This window comes from Anser brachyrhynchus (assembly GCF_964034855.1).
Source record: "Anser brachyrhynchus genome assembly, chromosome: 16".
Lineage (NCBI taxonomy): Eukaryota > Metazoa > Chordata > Aves > Anseriformes > Anatidae > Anser > Anser brachyrhynchus.
This window is the reverse complement of record NC_137734.1, coordinates 6760469-6771598: the sequence shown is the minus strand read 5'-3', so window position 1 is coordinate 6771598 and position 11130 is coordinate 6760469. Positions and strand designations below refer to the sequence as shown.

General features: G+C 37.9%; 2 protein-coding genes across 5 annotated transcripts in view; one reads left to right on the top strand and one right to left on the bottom strand.

Annotated features, from left to right (window-relative positions):
- The window catches only part of CBLN4 (cerebellin 4 precursor), a 116460-nt gene that overhangs the window by 66434 nt on the left and 38896 nt on the right, over positions 1 to 11130 (bottom strand). The window lies entirely within an intron of this gene.
- The window catches only part of LOC308178967 (uncharacterized protein), a 308966-nt gene that overhangs the window by 264328 nt on the left and 33508 nt on the right, over positions 1 to 11130 (top strand).

Here is an 11130-nt window from a genome sequence, read left to right as displayed (position 1 = left end):
TCAGTATGAATAATTGAAACATTTTAGTACTGGAAACTCAGTATTTCATCTCAGGCCAAACTTAACACATTTCATTTTATTTTTAGGCAGAAATGCAGCAATACATCAAAATAATGAGAGTTCATAAATCCATGGATATGCTTCTATGATTGCTGCTGAAAGTATTTGTATGAAGAAAGCTTTGACATCTTTTCTGTGCTAGCTTATTAAATGGGTTCTTCTAAACATTTTCCATCTAGGCTCTTCTTTTGTTTAGAGCTACTGAATCAAGCAATTCATCATTTATATTCTACAAAGATACAGAACTGTAATCAATAGAAGTTGAGGGCACTCAGTATCTTTCAAATGCTTATAGAACTTCTACGTATTGTATGCAGAATTTACTGCTTTAGGGGCAGTCCCAAGGGATTGAGTGATCAACCGAAAGGATATACTTCTAATTTTTGTCTTCCTCAGCAATTTGCCATACTTGGCATGCAGCCACTTTACTGTTTAAAGTTCAGACCCCACCAGCCCCATTTATCAAAAAATCCCTCTCTATTTGAAAAGCAATCCCTCCATCATTGTTTAGCCTATAGGACACTCCTAAAGTCACACTTTTTAGCAGAATCCATCTCTGTATAAGAAGTGAAATCTGACGGATGATAAGCATGTGTTTAGCTTGGCAGTTTAGAAATACTTCTGGGAAACATTTCTGTGACATTATATCTTTGATTCCAGCAGAGAAATTGGCCTCAATTTTGAGAGGTATCAGAGAGATCTTGGCAGCATACATAGAGCAAACACCAAAGGTTCTCTTGTGCCATTCCAGAACGAGCATCCAAATCCAGACTTTGCTGTTACTGGGCTCTTGTTTTGGTGCTGTTCTTCAGTTCTAACCTACTTTACTTTATGTGGGTTCCTTTTCAAAAATCAACATAATGGCATGTCAGACTCCCTATTACAAAGCCTTAGAAATGGTACCTACTTCTGTTTAGTTACTTCTCTCCCCTCAGCTCAGAGACATTAATTTTTGTTAATTTCTACTGCAAACTAAAATTGCTAAGGTTGGCTGGAATTTCTGCAATCCTTTGATCAGTGACTTATTAATGGGTTCAGGACAGCTTTAAATAGTGACACTTTCCTAATTTTACAGTGTCTTATTCCCAAAATGTCCCAAAATATACCACGATGCAGTCATGTTCAAATTTTCCATCACTTCAAGTACAGAAGCTAAAATGTTTGTACTGCCAGGTAGTGATCAGCAAGTCATATGTACAAATAGTGCTGGACCAGAGATGTTTTAACCCAACTGAAAAGTCTCTTGGCTTGCACACAAAATATGGGGACAAAGTCTCTTTGGTCACACTGAGTGACTCTTTCAACTGCAATGCCACCTTCAGAAAAGACACATATAATGTGTTTTGTGTTTTTTTGTTGTTTTGTTTTGTTTTTTGGTGGTGTATTTTTTTTTACAATGCTACAATTCTGTGCTGAAAAGCAATGATGGCTTGTAAATCTGAAGGGGGGGGGGGGGGGGGAATGCCAAATCTATTTGGTTTAAAGAATTCATAAATTTTATCTGAATTCATCTCTGAAATGTCACATTTCTTCAGCAGCCCTGAACTAGAACTATACTCGGATCCTTTTTGGATCAAAGTCTCAGGTTTGCTTTCAGTGTAAGGGTTTTATGTGAAACCTCAAAGAAAAAGTCAAAAACTGAAACTTGGAAACCATGGCCACTTCCCTTCAAACCATATTTTTAATTCACAATGACCCTTAATATAAGTGGAAATGCCAAAAGAAAAAAATATATATATATATACATGTATGAGTTACAGACATTTTTACTGAAAACTGTGTGAAACACCTGGGGAAAGGAGAAGTGTGAGCTTTCCAAAATGAAGTTTTACATACACAGCCCAAATGGCAACTGTCAGATCAAAACACAGAGAGCACCCTTAGTGTATTTCTGCTTACTCTGATCTTGGATTATGCCAAATCTGAGCAATGTGCTCCCAGGCAGCAAACCCAAGTTGTTTTGTGTTTCATTGCCTCTATCAGGAGGCAAGTTTAGGACAGATTTGCTTCCTTGATCCTTTCTCAGCTGAATGTCAATATTTTCATTTGTTTCAGTGTTGTCCATTGTTTTTTTTCTATCTACAGAGGAGGGCAATGTAACAGAATAAGTCCTTGAAGGTTTAGTTCTTTTTCAGGATTCTTAATCAAGGCAAGAGATACGCTCTTCTACATTTCCAAACAAGAAAATCAGAAAACGAAGTCTGACACCTTTAGGGAATTAGATAGTGATTATGAGTGAACTTCTATTTCCTTTAACGAGGCAGAAGGAAATTGCCTCTCTTTTTTTCTGAAACACAAATTTCCACTTAGTATAATACCAAATTTTGTTACCTAGCAATGTCTCATATAGACTTAACAGCTAGTTTGTAATTGTTTTCTTTTATCTGTGTGACTAATGAAATGTTCATGATAAAGGACTGTACTAAGAGGTAAACGAGGATATTAGGAGTTCTTATATTTCAAGAGTTTTATATATAAAAGGTGGAAATTAAATTAAGTTTCCTTCTTCCACAAATGTATATCTCAGCCCTTGTTATACTTCATATATTTAATTAACATGATAATATATTTTGCATCAGTTGTAAAATTATTTTAAAAGAAAGTAATTTCTTCTGGGGCCTTATTTGGCTTGTGAACTAAAAGATGTAGTGATGCAGAGATAATAAAAAGGTCTGTTGGGAGAGTGGTCAGAGCTTACTGTTGCAAGTTTATTTAAAACTCTAGTAAATTCAGATTAAAACATCTCCACAAATTAGTGTTTTTTTATAATTGTGGTTACTGCATTAATAGCAAAACCTGAACCATTTTCCTGATGCCTTTCCCTTACTTAGCTGTTACAATTACAGTCACAGAATTCTGCTCGGAGTTTCATAAATCCCAGAGCAAGACACTAATGTATCCATTTCCTTTATCTCCTTTAGTGTAGTTAAAAGTAGAGCTGTCTTTTCAAAGACACTGTGATTGGAATGACTTATGCTGACCAGTTCCAATTTTCTCTCCTTGTAAACTCTATTTAGTGTTACAAAAACAATTCAAAGGCAGATTGTAGGTGCCACACATCTCCTCTGACCTTTAAATCAAATTTAGTATTTCACTCTGTAGTAGGCCAGCAAGCAAAACTTGACAGCTTAATAAAGTGGAAATTTTAGGCAATAAATCTAAGAATTCCTCCATCATTCATGAGAAAGGAGATCAGAGCTTTGCCTTATTGTTGAATATCTCCCAAACAAGAGCTTCTGAAACTTGGGTAGAATAAAAACTTGCATTGTAAGAAGTGAATTCTCCTGCTCTAAATAATATATCAAGGAGTATCCTACTGTCTGCTTTAGCTGTGGAATAGCTTGCATGACATGCAGCAGTCATTTTGAATAAGATCAATTAATACAACACCATGATTACATTATCTTTGATGAACTTCAGTGCATGCCAATCCCAAAAGAGCTCCCTTCCCTCACAGAAATAAAAGCTATACTGAAGGAAGATATCTGGTCAAATACCAAATAATTTGGGTCGAACAGTGGAATAATGTTACTCCTCATCATTCCTATAAAATTATGTTACCCTGCTATGGACTGTCAGTGCGTGGAATTGTTGTCAGTCCTTGTCAGTAATATCATGGTGCAGATATTTATGAAAATAGCTGCACTTGTTCTACTGACAATGCAGTTTTACAGAAATACCTTTTTTTGACAGTGATATGTGCCCAAGGTTAAGGGCATCGTGAAAGGTGTGTGTGGTAATGACAACAGGAAATGCTTTGCTTTGGAATTAAGGGCTCAACAAAAGCAAAAGAGAACAATTAAAACATTCAAGACTGCAAACAATTAATACCATTTATGGATAGAAAATAAGTCTTCCAGGTACAAAACTCCTAGGTCACAGAAGGTCTGGCTTTCATTCAAGGAAGCATGTGATTGCATAATTGATCTGAAGTGTGTTCTTCGGTGACTTGCTAAAGCAAAACCTGATGTAGCATAGAACAGGCAAGAATGATGTTCAGCTGTGCAAAACGACATAGCATCTAACTGTCTCTCACAAAGGCAGGGCTTTGCCTCGAACCCTTCCCGTCACCTACCTAGGTTTTTTGCCACATTACTACAGCCACTGTCTTTTTATTGCATTGCACGTGCTATATCCCATTAGATTTCTCCCCAGATTTTATAGCCTGTGATGCTATGGCTGGAGTAAGAATTTTTTACGATTTTTCATAGCTGGCACTCAACCATAGGCTAAACTACTCTGAAAAGATATTTATAGCACAGTTCCTACGAAAAATGGACCGTAGTGGGCAGATGTGCATGAGGCTGGGGTGTTGCTGTTGTGTCTCTTTACAACTGAGGAGGTTATATGAGGTGGCTGGTATTCTAAAGTCCTCCTTGAAGAAGGAAAAATTGAAGCTCACTGATTTCAGGCATTATACCTGTCTGGGAATATGTGTTTTGTAAAATATCAGGAGTTCTGAAGCAGACTTTTTTGTTCTGCAAGAGAATGAAACTTGAATCTTTTGAAATTTTTCAGAAAAGAAAGTGAGATCTGCCCCAGTTAGCCATAGCTCTGCAATTAGAACATTTATCTGGACATAATCAGGCAGGGTGGGATATGACCTCAGGGTTTCTCTGTCTTATGTAAGTTCCTTCTCTCTCATGTTTTGATTAGAAATTTTACACTGAACTTGGAAAATGTTCCTATTTCAATGAGTCAGCATGTTCTGGTGGGAGAAAAAAGGAATTATTTCACTTTCCACAGAAAATTTTCATCTTCAACTCCTGGGTGAACCAGCCTAGCAGTATCTAGAGTGTGATTTTTCAGAATGAAGGCAACATCTCATACGTGTTATATATCTGCTTGATTTGTGTTTCCCTGGAAAAAACTGCTTAGCTTAGAAGGGAACGTAAAAGGATCATGAATGCACTCTGCTCCTTGTAGAAGGAACTCCATGGGTTTTTGTGGACTTTCACAGACTCTAAGTTGTAGGCCAGGGCTGGAAACCTTTTTGTTTTCTTTTCTTTTCTTTCGTTTTAAGAAATGGCATTGTCATCACATAGACACCCTCACTCCTATATTCTAAGTGTTCAAAGCTGGATTTAAGTAACTCCACAGACCATTTTACAGATCTTTTGTCTCAGGATGAATTTTCTTAGTAAGATAGAGAGGACATAGGATTCCTGCTTGCTTGTCACATTCCTCTTTAATTCTTTTGAAATAAATCATTAGGTACTTGTGTAACAGTAGAACTGTGAGTGAGCCTAGAAGATGTACCTCTCTGTGTCCCCTCTTAACAATAAAACCAGGCTTCAAACCTTACAAATATGTTCTCTATAAATTCATGGACTTCACTAAGGCATTAATCTTGCAGCAGGGATTGGAAACCATTATCCACCATATGAGTCACTTACACTGAAAGTATCTGATAAAAATAGCAAAGGAATTGGAATTTGCTTTTATCAGTTTGGTGTAAGTGAGAGTTCAGATGGGATCCATTGTTACTGTGTTCATTTATTGTCTATTATTAGCAAAAAATCCACTACTTCAATGGATATATCAGTAGCAATGTATGTAATTACATTTCTTTTTTCCTTTTTGTGCATGCATGAAAGAGGGAGACTTACACTAAAAGACAGTAAAATCTGCACTTAGGAAGGGACAGGGATTCTTCGGGGAGAAGCACAGTGCTCCACACCCCCTATACTTGTAGATGTTAAAGACAAAAAAAAAAAAAAAATAGTCAGCAGGAGTGAATTAAACTCTTCCAACAATGGAGAATCCAAAACCTCTCAGAAACCTAGCAGGGCTCCCACTGATTCTTCATGAGTCTGGAAGGACCCAGGGATCTGGTAACCAGCTGTTGGGTGCTGCTGGCTGCCTGGGACAATGGTGCGTGGTCACTCACCCGGCCACCTTGGTGGGGAGCCACTCACCAACATTCACTTCCAAGCCCAAATACTAGCAAGCCCACTGTGTGGAGACAGCAGGTAGAACTGTTTTTGGCAGCTCTAGTCACTTGCATGGACAAAAATGAGTGCCAGAATGATGGCCCGGTTATTTTGGATGCATATTGTAACAAGGAACTCTGAGAGGGCTTTTTGGTGAAGGAGAAAAGGAGAATGAGGAAGATTCATACATATATCTCTCAGTAGAAGGTTGAGGACCAAAATGTAAGGTATGAGACATGTCTGCTATTCACACAGAACATTAAAATAGACAGTCAGTGTGGGTGCTTGGAGAAAATGTTGCTGCTAGATTTTATAGGATTCTTTCAATTTTTCTGATCATTGTTTGTTTTTAAACATTTACAGTTGCAGAAAATAAAAAAGAAAACAACTAAAAGCACCTTATTTTATTACAGAAAATACAAATTGTCTGTCAACTCACCCTGCATTTCTACAGTATAATGCAAATGGGAGAAAAGGGCTTAAGTTCTTTCTTTTGGATATTATTCATAGAATAATAACAGATGAATTTGCTCCCAAAGTAAAGATATATTATTTCAAATTGGTCCTGTATTTAAATATGAAATGAGCTGGCATTTTGTCATGTCAGCTAATGAAACTGCTGGGAAAAATCTGAGGATGAAAAATAGACAATTAAATGGTTTCTTTGAAAACAAAAGAGGGATTTGCATATCTCTTTATAATGATGAGTTTGCAGTTCTTTTCATCGAGGGTACCAACAAAGTGTAAATGTAAATCTGTAATGTGTCTGAGATCCAGAGCACTTCAGGTTACTTGGATAAGAGTCCTTTGTGTTATTGCTGTCATCTGCAGACAGATGCCCCAGGCTGGGAAACACTGAAAAAGTAACAGATAACCATTCCCTTTCATGATGCCAGAACTATAATTCCATCAAATATTTGGTTTGCAAAAAAGGACCGTAAGACATGCATACAATGGATGCTGCTAAAAGCTCAGGATTCATTGCCTTAGGCATTTGCAGTAATTGTAACATATTCTTATACTTTAAAAAGGAGATACTGCAACTTATGAGATTTTAATGGCTCCCATGGCATGTTTCAATGTAGACAGGTATAAAGACAAGGCAGAGGAAACGCTATTCTAGGACATACCCCTGCTTGGTCCAGTCCTCTGCACAACAAAGGCAGAGGCTTTAGGAGTTCAACAAGACTTGGGAGGCTGTGTTGAGTCAGATGGGCTGTAATTTAGGTGAGATGATTGCTACAGAGAAGAGGAAGGTTTTAAGGAAATCAAGAGGAAAAAAATATGTTTGGTTTTGCGTGGTGCTTCATTACATTCAGCTATTGCAGCATTGTCTGGACAACTCAGTTGTAATCAAGATCTGCATGCACTACGGGAAAGCAGGCACAGGACAGCAGATAGCCCTTAGAATAAAGTTCTATTTAAAAAGAAGCCTAGGATAATATGATCGCTTACAGGATGACGCAGTGGCTTGCTATGGCTAACACAGTAGGGGCAAGGCTGGGAATGAAGACCAGATCCAAGGCCACGTCACCTGAACTATTCACTTTTGCAGTTTCAGAAGGGATTTACTGACATCCTTTTGCCTTGGATACAAAAATCCACTGTCTTACTGTCATAGAAGCATTAATACCTGAGATACAGTTTCATGCAGCCATACAGATGATGGATATTATGTGTCTTCACAAGTTTGCCTTGCTAATCTTTCATGGTTTCCTAGGCAATGAAAAAGGAATGTACAATGGACCACAGATTTTCATTTAGTTTGTATTCAACAGTAATGGAAGTGTCTATATTGGCAATAAAAGAAAGAATGTAGAATCAGAAAATAAATAAGATACATACGGAAGTCAGCCAGTACTGATGGCCAGAAAACATAATTTTTATCTCATTTTTAATGTGGGATTGAGAACAACCAGCCACAAAAACAAAACACAAAGCAACCCTTTCCCAAACAGAATTCTCTCCAGTTTTACATGGGAAAAAAAACTCTTTACAGAGACATCAAATGGGCATTTTGGCTTCTGTTTTTTCCCTTTTCCTGGAAAAGAGTCAGATGCCAGATTCATCAACTTTTTGTTGAAAATTATATTTTCTCGGTGAAAATGATGGTTGCTAAACCACCATTCTCATTGAAAATTCTTGACTGTCTTCATTTTTTTACTTTAACTTCTTGCATAAACTTCTGGGGAATAAGACATTGACTACATTTGAAGAGTTATTTTAAAGCACTAGCTTTACTTAATATCATGGAACCTAGACCCTTCAGGTCCATGGAAAAAGAAAAGATTAATGAAAATTAGCTGATCTCCAAAAGACCTTCAACAATATACTGCTGATGTCTGCCAAGACTTCTGCTAATCAACCTAGCCATTTCCAATATAGCTTGATAGTCAAGGCTTTAGAAAAGGAGACACAGAAGTAATCTGAATAGTTTGATTCTTGTAGAGTGTTTAATGTAAGGGTGTGTACCAAATACCTGTTACATTTGCCCTCAAGAATGTGCTTCCATGCAACCTTTCAATATGTATTCCTTTAAGGATGGTTCTAAATCCTTGCTGTTCCACTGACCCCAGTGGCATTATTTCTGATTTATCTGGGAGAAAATAATATAAATTAAAACCCAATGTATGTAACCCTAGGATTTTGGAAATGGCCTAAAATCAAAATCTTTGAAAATCTGCATGTGTTGTGTAATTTTGTATGGGACTTGAGTTCTTTCATGTATTTGACTGTTGGGTGCTTGTAATATAAAGTCCAAATCTCTCCATTTAGTCTCTAGACAGGAAAAATGACTGACTTTGAAAAAGGGACAGAACTGAGAGGCAGAAGGACGTTTAGGTAGCTAAAGATACATATATTGTGATGGACAAAGAACGGCTACTGGCAGAGTAGGAAATTCCCACTGAAACTGGGAAATAGGAGTTGGACTCAATGATCCTTGTGTGTTCCTTCCATCTTGGGATATTCTATGAAATGCACTGGGTGCCAGATTCTTGCTCTTCTGAAAATCCACTAATCAGCCTACCTACTTTCCTGATACTGTGGGCATCTAGCAACAGGTGACAGCGAAAAAAATACAGCCTCTGCTCTTGAACTACTGAGAAACTGTGAATCATTCACAGGTTAACCATCCCTGCACAAGGTGCTTACACACACCTTGGATAAACAAACATATTGACGTTCTGCCTCTCCATTCTAAAGTAAGCACTAAGCATTACCAAAAATATGAAATTTCCAAATTGTTTCATATGCAGAATTCCCTGCTGTAGTTGGGCTGAAAGTCACATATACAGAGCAATAATTATAACAAGTTCTTAACTAGACAAATGCCATTAGCGTATCACAGATGAAGAACACAACACAACCCTGGTGGCCCTACCTAATAGCGTATCTCATTCAGCATGGCATGCAAGCTCTGGAGATACACACTGGCCTTGGCAATATGTCATGGTCTTCCAATTATAGGTGTTAAATGTGAAATTAAAATTTTATAAAAAACAATAAAATTGGGATTGGATTTGATTGGGGTTTCTTATTTTGTTTTGTTTTTCAAAAGTACCATAATTTAGATAGGTCTGTTCTTGGCTGTTTGCTTCATGCCTGAAGCCTTTGTTCAGTCTCTAACAAACAGTACTCAGGGAATACTGTAGCCAGCAAATGGATGAGCTTTCCTTTTTTTAGATGTGATGTAACATCTCTGATTTTGCAAAATGTAAGTAATTATAATTAGTCAGATTATTACTGTTGGCTTTTTTTTTTGTTTTTTTGGTGCATTTGAGATATGCCTGGTATCACAGTGTAAACCACTCTAATATGACAGAAGCTAAGGATTGTTTACATTTCTTTCCAAAATTATTGCTCTGAGCAGACATCTTGGGAGGAATTCTCTGTATTGACTACTTAGAATAGCTGTAATGGCTGTTTCATGTATTAAGGTGTGAAACGAACCATATAGCTATTTCTGTGAATCTCCTAGTAAAGTCTAGCACATTCACAGTAGGTAAGATTTATTAGGCTGGCAATTGTTTCAGTGTGCCAAACTTTCTGATCTATATGAAGAGCCACAGATGTCAAACCTCAGAGCTACATGAAAGTCTTGTCCCTCATGGTTTGCCCAGTGTCACACAGAGAGCAAATGGGCCGCTTGGGGAGGGAATGCCAGGCATGCCCCATTATCAACCTGCTTGGATTGGACAAAGAAACATCACAAACTTTTCTAAGATCTCCCGGATTAAATTATTAAACTACAAACACTACGTGACCCCTCGTCTTTTTATCTACACCAGTTTCCCAGGGAGCGCAATCCTTGTCTCTTTGAACTGCTCCTTGGCTCGGTGGAGGCTGTGATCTTCAGCTAATTTGCTGCCAGCACTGTGCAGAGGAGGCTTCCAGCCTGCTGCCAACTGTGCCTGTTGGCATGAAAACCCCTTTCCCTGAAAAAATGCACACACATCAAAACAAGGGAATGAGAGGGTAGTTGGGTAACATTGTCAAGAATTTTCCTTCTATTGTGAATCATGAGCCAGGTAGTCAATCAGCCCTTACTGATCCTTGGGAAACTCCAGGTGAGTGCACAACTGACAGTACCTAGTGCTGACAAGTCAAGTAGATGAGCCCTAACCATCTGTACGAGCTGTGGAAGAGAAGCTCTCCAGCTTCAGAAGCAGTTTTCTGTAGCACGGTCTCAGCAGGACCTTCTTTAAGTGCTGGCAGAGATTCAGACTGTGTCTGAGTATGCAAAAGACACTTCTGCACCTGGCATGTCAAATCACCCCATTCTCAACAACAAAAAAGGCTCTGGCTAAAGAATTTGAAACCAGCGTCTAAAACAGATTAGCACAGACTAGCTTAATAAAAAGCAGACTATATATTTTTGCTGCTGACATTTGCTAAAGGATTGTTCTGCTCTTGGATGGCTTTTAGAGCAGAAATAGAAAAGCTCATTCTGCCAAAAAATGCTTGAATGTTGTATTGAGCCAGATAACTACTACAAATTCCTTCACTGTATGTTATACCTTTAAATCTCTAAGGAATCCTCGGGCTTTTGAGGTAGACAACCATTTTGTATTCAAGGCGCTACAATCTTGTAGATATGTAAAACACTGGGGGTTTTCTTAAGGATGTTTTCTCTCAT